We start from the raw sequence: 14,155 nt of genomic DNA on the forward strand, positions 1-14,155 counted from the left end.
TAGTAGATTCGGACAGAATACAGGTTGTCATTTTTGCACACACATTACGCAAGCTATACATATCCAATTATCACAAGACCTAGATGAAAAGTTATCTACAACATATGAATTTTACAGAAATACAAAGACTTGGTTCAAGAACACATTTTAAAACACCTTTAGAATCTGTTTTACGTTACCGATTAAACGTGTTTTATCAAGAACAATCATTTAAGTATAACTCAATTCATGACCCATTTGTCCAGATTTTGAATTATATCACAGAATTGCAACAAAACTTCAATTAAGCATATCTTCCACATACGGCAACGAAAATACGCAATTCAAAAGCCCAAAATTATTAGCTTTTCGAGAGGATTATTAATATGTAATAATATTCAACATTCAAAAAGTCCAAGTTTCTGTAATCATACAAATCAAATTTCGGGTTTAACTCTAAATATGTCAAACAAACAAATTAACGCATGCAATTTACATATATACGTATAGACTTGAGCAATTGACAACATATACTATGAAATCTTATCAAATTCATATTTATGAAAATTTGGGTTTATAGATTTATACCCTTGATCAACAAACTGTTTATACCAACGCGTTGCTAACGACGAGAATTACAATCTTCGTGTTGAAAGCAAAAGCTAAAAATTAAAATTGAGTGGTGATGTGTTGGGGATGGTGATCGACGAAAGGAAGCAGCAGAGGAAGGAGATCGACCGTTTTTAGGGTTAGGATAATTATGTGCAGTATTCTAATTAACTAGTGATTTAAGGTTAGGGCCTAACTTACTAGTGACTAGCAAAAGCCCAAAACAACAAAATAAAAAGGGGCTTGGGGGGTTCGGTCGAATGGTGGCCCAAGGGAGTTCCCGGGCTCATGTTGTCCAAGTTCGTGTACTCGTGGTCCGTTTCAAGTGTCATTTAAATGTACCGAAGTCCCAGAACGCTAAACCGGTAGTTAAAACGCAACCAAGTAGTCTAATTTATTAAAACAATTAATAAATTCAATATTTTTCAAAGTTAATAATTATTAAAATAATTATTAAAATAAACCCGAGTGTGTCGTTACTCGAAAGATAGTTTTTGCGGTTGTTCAAACCGTTTCATTTTTTTCCTATTTCATTAACTGAAATAAGTTTATCATTTAATATTAACCCATATTAATTCAAGTAACCCACCAAGGATCAAGTATGCATTTGATAGACTTAAACACATATAAAGTCAAGTAATCACCATTAAAATAATTAATAGACAGTTAACGGAGTGTCGGAAAAAGTATGGTTGTTACATTACCCACTGTTTATTAAAATTTCGTCCCAAAATTTTAGTGAACGTCCGCTGAAGTAGTTCCTTCCGGAAACAGTTGCGGATACTTTTGCTTCATTTGGTCTTCACGTTCCCACGTGAACTCTGGTCCTCTTCGTGCGTTTCGCTGAACTCTAACGATAGGTATGTTGCTTTGCTTTAAGCGTTTGACCTCACGGTCCATGATCTCGACGGGTTCTTCAACAAAATGAATTTTGTTATCAATACGCAGTTCCTCTAAAGGAATCACCAAATTCTCGTTGGTTAGGCACTTTTTAAGGTCAGATACATGGAAAGTGTCGCGTATTTCACTGAGTTCTTGTGGCAGTTTTTGTTGACATATGTTTATGTAATAGTTAGTGGCGTACGGTTTTAATGATGTAATGTTTTGTATTTACCTTTAATTACCACGGTAACTTTGTAAGTGATGTAACTTGGAAGGTTGTCATATATAAACAACCTCCCCACTATTTTGTAAACTTGTTATCTAATATTACACTTTATCATTTATCAATCTCTCTCAAGTGTTCTTGCATAACTCATACCAAAACCCACACAAACACATAGAAACCGATCGGTTTAGGCATCTAAGCGGGACTAACAATTGGTATCAGAGCGGGACTAGCTGTCTTTCTTGTAGATCCAAGGAGTGACGCCTATTGATTCGTGTTTTGAAGTGTTTGGTGTTCTTCAGTTTAGGTATCTCGTTAACTTACGTGCTTGTTAATTTTCTACATGGTTTTGTCAATATTTTCGTGTATTCTTGCTTGAAATCTGCTTAAAATTGCTTAACCAAAACTGAAATTATCTATTAAAACTCATATTCATAAGTATTTAAAAGGCCGATGTATGAAAATTTGCATTAATGCTTAACTTGGTGATGTTGTGACCTTGTGTAGATGTTATTTAACATTTTATTATCTCTTAAAATCAGTGTGTATGTTAAATAATAACTATGATACATGAGAATGTCTGTTGAAACTAGTATTTAGTTTTTATTCATGTATTAAGTTCATGTGTCTGCTGCCATGCTTGACTTCTTAATTTTTTTTGTGCTTAAAACATGTTTTAATCGAAGTTTTCCTGCTCATAATCTCTCTATATGTGTTAAGAATGCTTAAAAGGTGTTTAATCCACTTGGTTCATTAAGTTTTTGCCATCTAATATTGTCAAATCTGCATCAAAAACTCGAAAAACTTGATCTTTTGTCACAGACTGTCTGCTCAAAAACCCCCATCTGGGTTTCAAATCGCTCAAATACCTCTTTGGGTTCACTTATAACAGTAAAACCCTAAGGTTTTGCTCGAAAACTTGAGGTTTGACCCATTTTGTTGACTGAGTTTTTGGCTCCAAGCTTTAGACTCTTGGACAATACCTACCGAATCCCTTTTATCCTATAGGTTTTAGGTTGAAAAGGGCATGTCCTTGACATAATCCCTTGATCTATGTCATAAAGGTCAAAGGACTTGTTCTTTTGTGCATAAGCATTGTACCTTCTTATAAGTATTCACGTGCAAGGGTATCTTTGTCAAAAGGGTCAACTCTTTAAAAGTTTGAATTCAAAACTGAATTAAGTTTATCTAAGCTTTTTTGCTCGAAAACCTTGAAAAATCTGAACAGTGCTTAAAAAAGTGTGAAAATCAAGACGTTTTGCTCAAAAACGGTTTGAAATCTTGTACATTTGCTTGAAAATAGTGTCTAAAATCTAAAAGTGTCTAAAAACTGTTAATTTATTTGCACGAAAACCTTCCACGAAAATTTCAGGTCGCTCGAAAACCTGATCGAAAAACCTTAAGTTTTGTCCTTTAGTGCTCGAAAACTTGACTGTCAGAAAACTTGATTTTGCTCGAAAACCACCCAGTTTTGAAGGCATGGTTTTGTTTGAAACCTAGTTGTCTGCTCGAAAATTAAGTTTATGCTCGAATACTTAAGTGCTCTAGAACCAAGTCACTGCTCTAGAACTAGGTTTTTGCTCGAATATTTTACCTGCTCTAAAACCTAAGTACTGCTCGAATACTGGTTCTGCTCGAAAACTAGACTTGTGCTCCAATACTTTGTCCACTCAAAATCTAGGTTTTTGTTCGAATATCTGTACTGCTTGAAAAACTTCCCTTTTCTTTACTCAACTGTTTTCTATCCGAAAACTAAATCCTGCTTGAAACATTGTTGTTTTGAAATTTGGTTTTGCTCAAAAACCTCTTTGTTTCATAAAAGTGGTTTTACATCAAAACCCTAATTTCACTGCTCGAAATCCTTGATCTTCTTTACTCAAATTCCCTACTTGACAATCTCTTGTTAAACCTCTACTTTTGTTCCACTCTGTTACCACTCTTAGTTAAGATGACAACTACAAACCGTGATGCTCTGGTCGTGGGCTCGGATACCCGTCCACCTGTAACGACCCAACCTGTTATCCAATCGAAAACACTTAATTTTTTTTTGAACAGTCCAGTTTCAGGCATATGGAGCGCCGCTCCATATAGGGGCGCGCCGCTCCAAAGTGGCCTCTCCACTTTCTTTTTATGCTCATTCGTAAAACACGTTTCTCAACACTTTTAAATGAAATAAATTATCGTATCACGTCAATATAAGTAAAACTAAGAATTTCCCACAATAAAATCGAGTTTTACAACACTGGGCCCACATCGACCCAAATTACGACAAAGTGACCATTTCGACCCATTTTAGTTTAATACAAACATAGACCGAGCATGGCGATTGGGGATACGCTACCCAATCCTAATCAAATCCAACAACACGCCTTCTAAAGCAAACTACGCAAGTCCACTAGTTCCAACACTTACCCGAACCATCACCTCCACGCAAATCTATAAAAATGTAAGCAACGAGAGGGTAAGCAAAACGCTTAGTGAATGCAATAATTATACATATACATATATAATGTACCTACTTGCATACAGTTGCTCACATACCGCATACATGCTAGCAATGTAATTAGCAAACCATCTCAAGTATAAAGCTAATAACCTCCAATATCGCAAGCTAGCATAACCAATAGCATATACTCAAACAATATAATATGCTACACTACAACACATACACAAACCATATGGTTAACCATAAACGCTATGGTGCTACCGGCTCATGGTTCACACCATACGTAATGCTATCACGCTACCGGCTCCTTGGTTCACGCCACTACGCATTTGAGTCATACTCTTTTATAGTGCTACCGGCTCCTTGGTTCACACTTTGGCGCTACCGACTCGTGGTTCACACCTCATTTTATAGTGCTTCCGGCTCCTTGGTTTACACGTTGGCGCTACCGGCTCGTGGTTCACACCTCATTTTATAGTTCTACTAGCTCGTGGTGCTCGCATCAACCCAAATACCAAGATGTTACTGGCTCGTGGTTCACATCATGACACTCGTCACATACATGTTATGGTACTACCGGCTTGTTGGTTCATACCATAACATTCACAAATAAATACACTATATACATACATGCATAATTATTCCACTCACCTTGAAATGCCTGCACAAGTAGTGTATTATGATCTCCGTCCTCATATCCGAGTAACCAACCACCTATATCACACATAGGCACAATACGCACATAAATAACAATTCTCTAAAAGAGAACCCGATACTCACATCCCTTAGTCGAGGGATCTCACCTTGCTCGCCAAAACCCACCCATTTAACACCTAATGGACACAAACCAATTACCACTTCGGGTGGTAATTCAAACCCACTCAACAATGTACAATTTAACCCAAATTGTACTCGACATCAAATAGACCAAACCTAGGTCTTAACACTAAATTAGTGCTTAGGTAGTAATCATTTCAAACGTCATTTACACCAAAACCCTAACATGCGCAATGTTAACCCATATTGCGTTTGACCACGTTTGACTTATGTTAAAATACCATTTTAGCCCGAAATCACTTTCCACGATTACATCCATTCAAAAACACCATTTAACACTTAACAAAAGTGATTAACATCCATTTAACCAAAACTAGTGTCATTACCAAATTCAACCCAATCAAGGTCAACCCATTTTGACAAAAGTCCCAAAACGCCCAAAATCACTAACGACTAGTGATTATATTTCCAAAACATCAATTAACACCTAAATCAAGTATTTACATACTTGATTCACCAAATCTTGACTCGAATCTTAGTTTGACACTAAATCAAAGTCAACACCCATTTTTGACCAACTAACATGTTCTTATGAACATCTATACACTAACACATTTATAATCTAGTGATTTACACCCAAAACCATGACCAAAATCGTCGTCAAACCCTAACCCACCAATAACGGGTCAAAACCCATCTACTAACCACAAAAAACCCATTTCACAACCATTAGAGGGTTTCTAACAACATCAAGCTCAAACCCTAATTGGAATATCAAATCAAATAATGAATTTCGGAGTTAGAACTTACCATAACTACCACAACGTAGCTGTGAACGAGGAGAACAACATTAAATCTTGAGACTCGACTTGAATTAGCCTTCTTCTTCTTCTCCAAAACCTTGATTCTCTCTCTAGAACCTCTTACTCTCTCACTAGGGTTTCAAGTGAATGGGAAGGAAGAAATGATAAGGAAATGAGTTAGGATAAGGTTTTGGATCAGTTTTGAGGTTCCCAAACCGTCCATATACGAAAGGACTATAATACCCCTCATTTAAACCCTTTAAAAATGCTGAAAAACGCATCTGGGACAATCGGAGCGCCGCTCAAAAGGGTGGAGCGCCGCTCTAACATTCGGGTACTGGCAACCGAGCAAAACAGGTTTCAGCAACTTGTTTTGGCCATAACTTTTCGACCGTAACTCCATTTTCGATGAATCAAATATCGTTGGAAACGTAACAAGATATCTTTCCAATGGTAAGGCTTTGAAACATCAACTCAAACTTTATTCGGGGTTGAAAAATTACGTTACACACCTTGTAACTCAAACAACATCCAGAATAACGTGTAACAGAAAAACGAGGTGTTACACCACCCATGTTGTTCGAGGGGCTGTTCGATGACTGGAAAGAAAGATTTGAAAACTTCATCGATGGAAAAGGAGAACAAACCAAAAATCTTTGGGACTCATTCCTCAATGGCCCAAAGGTCTTTCTTCACCCTGAAACTGGTGTAGCCCTGAAACCTTATGAACTCCAGGGCGAAGATGCCAAGAGAGCTCAAGCTGACACTGAATCCAGGTCTATCATCATGCAAGCCCTTCCTCAAGACATGTACAAATCCGTCAGCTCCCTGAAATCTGGAAAAGAGCTTCTAGATGAAATCACTCGTCAACAGGAAGGATATAGCCAATCCGACCAAACAAAACTTGACATTGCTCTCCCTATGTATGAGGACTATCATCAGAAGCCCGATGAATTACTGCTGTACTGCTACAAACGCTTCTATGAAGTCATCAATGAGCTGAAAAAGGTTGGAGTGAACAAAGAAAATCAGGAGCTTAACAAGAAATTCCTGAAAAAGCTCAATGCAACCTGGACACCATATGGAAACAACTTTCGTGCTACTAAGAACACCAAAAAGTACAACATTCATGAAGTTGTAGGCAAACTAATGAACCACCAAGCTGATGTTCAGGCTGTTCAAGACTCCAAATCAAACCCTGCTAGAACCAGTGATCCAATGGCTCTATACGTAAACAGAAGCTCTAACAAAGCCACTCCCAGCCGCTCTACCTCTCTCAAAGTAAAACAAACCATATCATCCGATGAAGACACATATTCCGATGTTGATGAAGAACATCGGGATCTCGTCAAAGCTGCCGCAATGTTCAGCAACCAGCTAAGTCTCAGGAGATCATCTGGCCATTTCAGGAAAAACAACAACAATCAAACCTCATCCAGCTCCACGTACAACAAAAAGCCCTAAACCTCAACTACCCAGTACCAAGTCCCTGACAATAAGGACTCCGATTATATGTGTTTTAACTGTGGTAAAACAGGTGACTTTGCACGAGAATGCAGATTACCTAAATGAAAGGATGCTGAGTACTATAAGAAAAAGATGCTACTTGCACAAGATGCTAAAAATGGGAAGGTTCTCAAAGCCTCAGATGATGTTTGGCTAAACTGGTCAGATAGTGAACAGGAGCTGGAACATGCTAATGTGATCAAACTAACCAACATGTCCCGCGCACCTGATCAAATTTCTTCCGGTGATGAAGAAGAGGTACAACTATACACTGATGTAACTCATGAATATTATAACCAGTAAATAACAATTCTGAATTTATATCTGATGTACTGCATGCTCCCTCCGAAACTCCTAGTGCTCAAAACTCTGACCCACCGATCCAACTTAATGTGCCCATTAGTACCGACCCCGTCCCTAACAATCAAGATAGAAAGTTTCCTGAACTGCCTGATATGTATATTGACGACTTTGCTAATATGAGTAAAGACCTTAGATATTTTTCTAATCAAATTAGTGGACTACAAAACGAGAACCATAGGTTAAAAGCTAAGTTAGTGTCAAACAATGCATACCTGAACCTCCAGAAGGATCTAGCTGAAAAAGTAGCACAACTAAAAGAGCTAGAATCTAGTGTGAAACCTCTCCGCATTGAAAGAACAGACATTAAGTTAAGAAATGAGGTTCTTAGTGAGAAAATTGACAATGCAGAGAAAGAAATTAAGAAACTCACTGACTCTAAGAAAAATCTTCTAGATACCTTAGAGCAAAAGATAAGCGAACCTCTACATGATCTTGCTAAGAAAACCTCTGAATGTTCTTGATTGAACATTATAGTGTTAATGTCCAGTCAATGGTTACCGTGGATAACCCTTATTGAGATGAAGATCTACGAAAGGGTGATTAACGACTTAGTTCACCATTAATGGATTAGCCGCAATAATGGCCACTTGGGTGGTTTCGTAGGGTTACAGTTCATAGTGAACATACCTGTTACCGTAAAGTATTTTCTGGATGCAATCGTTAATCGAGTAATACAGAAAGTGTTGATTGTTATTCGATGATCAATGAGCTAGGTTTAGGGTTATATTTATAGCTAAAACCCTACCCTAGGTGTATCCTTTATTCGGGGTTGAAAATTTACGTTACACACCTTGTAACTCAAACAACATCCAGAATAACGTGTAACAGAAAAACTGGGTGTTACAACTCTCCCCCACTTAAACTCGATCACGTCCTCGTGATCTTCGTCACTTAACCAATCCGGACCTACACTCTACGGTCCTTGTGACAACCCGGAAATTTCTGACCAAATTTAAACTTGATCTTATATGATTCCGACACGATAAGCAAAGTCTGTAATGTTGAGTCTCAAAATTTTTGAACTATTTCATATATTCAATTGACCTTCGACTGTTCTCAGCGATTCACGAATAATTAATTGTAAATAGATACATATATATTTAAATATATATATATATATATATATATACATATACATACATATAATTTGAAGTATTATTTGAATTAATATATGAGTTAATTGTTGAAAATAAATATGTAAAATAATATGCGATCTAATGAAAACTAATATATATATATATATATATATATATATATATATATATATATATATATATATATATATATATATATATATATACTACTTGTATATATATAAAATAATATTAAATCTATTTGTTTAAAAATATATAATATATTTATTTTAGTAGTTAAACTTGCTATTTAAAACTGTTTATATATAGAAAGAGAATATATTAAAAATAAATAATTTCGAGCTTAATTAGTAAACATCAGAAACACTCGGTTGGCTTTTCGTTAGTGTTCGTATAGATTTAATACGAATATATAAAGGATTAAGATAAAAGTTTGACTGTAAATTGATTACGAAGATTTTAGATTTGTTAATAATATTTTTTTACCTTTTTAGTTTAAATATTAGTACTCCGTATATATTAATTAGAACAGAAAATAAATAATTAACAAACATTATTGATCAGGTTTCAAACAGTTAATGACTGAAATAAATAAATGGACTTAATTTGAAAATTTGGAATTTATAGGAACACTTTTATACGTTAACTGTTTAGCAATGGACACGATAGTATTCCGAGAAATTATGTCGGTAGGAATCATACAATTTAGTTTCACGGGTTGTTAACTTATTGCTTTTAAAATTGCAACTGGGAACTTTTTGTGTTAACTCTTCCTCTATATAGATACATATTCTTAAGCATATAGATATAGACATAATCACATAACATTTCTTCTCCATTCTATTTCTTCTCCGTGAACAACCATCTCACCACACTACCATCACCATTCTCCACCACCGTCACCCACCATCTCTGCTGAGTGTTGAACCACCACTCCACCATAACAACTCCTTAAACTAGCACCATGAACTACTCTCTATTTTTCATCTTATTCTTATTCGATCACCACCACTTCTATTATTTTCTTTCTTTCTCTACTAACCCACTTAACCACACGACCATCAAGTCACCATCTCGACCTGCATACTACTGTTTAGAAGCAAACCCACCTTCACAGTTTCACCTTCCACCATATCCACCATCATGATTCACCATAACCAAACCTCAATCACCACCATTAACACACCCACCACACCTCTCATCGTGAGACCCATCAAACAACACCATCGTGAGTCATCGTTGGAAAACCACCATATCTTGTGTTCCTTTCTTTGCTCCTGTCATAATTGAAAAAATAACCCTAAAACCCATTTGAAACCACCACTCCCATATAACCGCCGGCAACCATTAACCACCTCAGTCACCATCACATGCACCTCCAAGAATACAAACACCATCAAATACCATCGATCACATCACCCAATTGATACCTGCTTTCTGTTTCAGTTGAAGTTCACTAAGACTGCCCAAACTATCTCTTATTTTCTTATTCGAGAAACCCACTTCGGTTAAAGTTTGAAACAAATACCATTAACAACCACAAGGTCCATCGAAAACAACTACTGTTCGAAATAAGCACGATGTCTTCTTTGTTGCAATTGATGTAAGTAGCCGGAATAAACCATAACAGCCATCACCACTTTAAATAACCACATGCTCGTTATTTTTTTTTTGTTTAAAATTCAACAAGAACCTACCATTATCGAATATATTTATTGCTACTAACATTACAACTTTATTTAATAAAGTTATAGATATAATATTCTTTTTGGATGACATTACAGCCGACACCCACAGTTCCATTAACTTCCTTTTAGAAAAAATATTAAATAAATAATAATAATAATAATAATAATAATAATAATAAAAATAATAATAATAATAATAATAATAATAATAATAATAATAATAATAATAATAAAAAAAAAAGATGTTGTAGCTGTTAAAGTACCGAATTATCAATGGACTAGTTATATTGGGTCAAACTTAAATTAATTAGAAGATGATGGGTAAGAAAATGGATATGTGGACTTCGAAATATTAAATGTGGAACTGCGTTTCTATTATGGGGCCGTGTCAAATGTTTGATTTTAGGTCGGATTATGATGCTTGTAACAAGTCTCAGCATCTACAATTGACGACAATGAGGTTATGAAAACATGGTAACGATATTTGTTTATGATATCACTAATTGATGGTGATGATGATAAATAGATGATAATGAATAATGGATTAAGATAAAGATGTTTAATTAATAATAAGAGACATAGGATGATAATGATGATTGATGTTGTATGATGATTATGATCGAGATGATATAGGAAAATGATATATTTAGGATGTTAAGATGATGATGTTAGGATAGCAATAAAAATGATTTAAGGATGGTAATATGATGATAATGGTAGTACATGAAATAGACATAATGATGATAATCAATTATGGTGTATGATATAATGATCATGATGATATAATTCCTATCATCATAAATATTTCAAATTATTATTATTATAATAATTATTATTAGTATTAGTATTATTAAAATTATCATTATTTTTAACATTTTTATTATCATTTTTATCAACATAATTATTATAGTTATTAACATTAATATTATTATTATCAAGTATTATTATTAAGTATTTTCATAACTATTATTATTATTATCATTAACCCTAATTATTATTATTATTAATATAATTATTATTTTTACAAACAAGAGATATTTAAATAAAAATATATTTATTACATATATCATAAGTATACTAATATTACATAATAATATATTTTTAATATATTAACTAATATAATATTATTTATATAACATTAAATAGATTATATATCATATAGGTATTATAAGTATTTATATAATTATATATAAAGATATTAATCCTAAAACATTATAAAATATAAACTTAATTAATTAATATTACAATGTGTTAATATATATATATATATATATATATATATATATATATATATATATATATATATATATATATATATATATATATATATATATATATATACTTGATATAGGTTCGTGAATCCGAGGCCAACCCTGCATTTGTTCAGTGCCGTCGAATGCATATTTTTACTACAAAATATCGTATTGTGAGTTTCATTTGCTCCCTTTTTAAATAATTTTGAAATATATTTTTGGGACTGAGAATACATGCGATGCTTTTATAAATGTTTGACGAAATAGACACAAGTAATCGAAACTGCATTCTATGGTTGAATTGTTATACCGGATATCGCCCTTGTTGAACTTGGTAGCCTAAGAATTGGTGTTTATTATAATTGCCATTAATTGACGCTAATCCTAAAGATAGATCTATGGTCCTTGACAAGCCCCAGTCAAAGAATTTGAACTTCTTTAGTACTTCGATTTTATTTTTGGGGATATTCTAGATGCATTTTGTTAATGTCAGTTTCCAGGTGTTCAATCCATACGAATGAATTTTAAACACTTGCGAGTGTATGATTATTGAATAAATGAAATCTTGTGGTCTATTAAAATTATGGAAATGATTGATTACGATAAACTAATGAACTCACCAACCTTTTGGTTGACACTTGAAAGCATGTTTATTCTCAGGTTTGAAAGAAATCTTCCGCTGTGCATTAGCTAATTTTAAAGATATTGCTTGGAGTCATTCATGGCATATTTCGAAAGACGTTGCATTCTAGTCGTCGAGTTCATTAAGATTATTACTAAGTCATTTATAGTTGGATATATTATGAAATGGTATGCATGCTGTCAACTTTCGATTAAATGAAAGTTTCTCTTCTAAAAACTAATGCAATGTTTGTAAATTGTATCATATAGAGGTCAAATACCTCGCAATGTATTCATATGTTATTGTATTCGTCCTTATGGATTGGGACTGGTCGTCTCAGTCCTTTGACATGCTTCCACACCTGAAGTTGACAATAATTCCATTAATCCGAAAATCTTACACCACACTTCTAGGCGACCATTCTCAATGAGTCGCCTTTCTAGTTTAAACCGTCATCCGCGATTTACCAAATCCACGAATCTGAGTACTAGAAACTTGCCCAATCCCTCACATCGGGAAAAACTCAACCAATCTCGTACCGAGATATCACCCCTTTAGTATACCCTTAACAAGTACAATGCCAATAGTAACCACGTCCCACGATAAGGTCAAAATCCAAAACGACGAAGACAGAGTAAAAGTGAATCCTTATGGATAACACCTACCACTTAACATCCCTTCAAATTCTCTCAGCTACAACTCGCAACAAGCTACATCCATAACCATATCACCCAACGCAACAAGCTACAACTCGGCTACCGCTCGCCCCATCAAAATATCTACCAACGCCTGATGAATCCTCCTACCTAGATCGTTCGTTGAGGCTGGCCTCGACATTTCAATGCAACTAACGGGTCGCATCACCATGGAACACACTCTCGCAAACAAACAACATCCACGTGTCTCGATGTGAGACAATCAGAACTGACACTCCCCACCTCACAATCATTCATAAAGTGGAATAATCCACTGGCAATTTCCACGAACACGTTTCCCGACAGGGAAAATACAGTATTTACCATGATATCGAACTCGTTCCCATTCATTAACACTATCCGAGTTTCATGTCAACCAGGATTTTCACTACTAGAGCACCTGCAATGACAACTTCATTCTCTCACTTCCGTGATCTCAAACTTCACACTTGGTCTCACACCGCACCTTAGTACTACAGGACTACCGTACAAAAGAAGTCTTACACTTCATTTGATCTAATACTACCGGAGTTTCCTCGGAAGGCAGTAAAAACTCCCTCACTTAGGATTCATCTCCACATTCTTACCACCAAGATGATAACACCCCGCGGAATTGCCATTTCACAACACACGTGATCATTCTCATCATTGATCATAAATGCCGAATCACTGCACTTTCACTTTAGGCCCTCAGAGCCGTTATACACAATCGCTAGAGATATCGTGCACGCGACCACATCGCACCTTCATACCAACAATCATAACTAACAGCCCTTCGTCATTCGCAAAGCGAACTCCACCCAAGTCTTACATACGCCTTTAAGCCTAAGCATATGCCACTCCTCTTAGTCAGTCGTGCGTCTTAGTCGAGATCACCCGACCTTCCACGCAACTAACCTTCATCAACAATTGCTCACTCTCATGGAGAAGAGTGACCAATCCGACACCATCATTGCATCGACCGCAATATCAACACCTCGTCATAATCTTCGGACTAACCGACCATTAAGTCCTTCACCGGCTTACCGATCATCTTTACCCGTCTATCTCTTAAGAGCAACATGATTCGCTCATCCGTCACTTCATAAGAAATATTTACCACGATGCTCTTAAACTTCAACTTTCGCAACCGTCGAATTACTATCTCCCGTCGATCACTATTGTAATCTCCACTGCTTCCCAGGATATCTCACAGACACCCTAAGCACAAAG

The sequence above is a fragment of the Rutidosis leptorrhynchoides genome, chromosome 5, assembly GCF_046630445.1.
Source record: "Rutidosis leptorrhynchoides isolate AG116_Rl617_1_P2 chromosome 5, CSIRO_AGI_Rlap_v1, whole genome shotgun sequence".
In the NCBI taxonomy this organism is placed as follows: domain Eukaryota; kingdom Viridiplantae; phylum Streptophyta; class Magnoliopsida; order Asterales; family Asteraceae; genus Rutidosis; species Rutidosis leptorrhynchoides.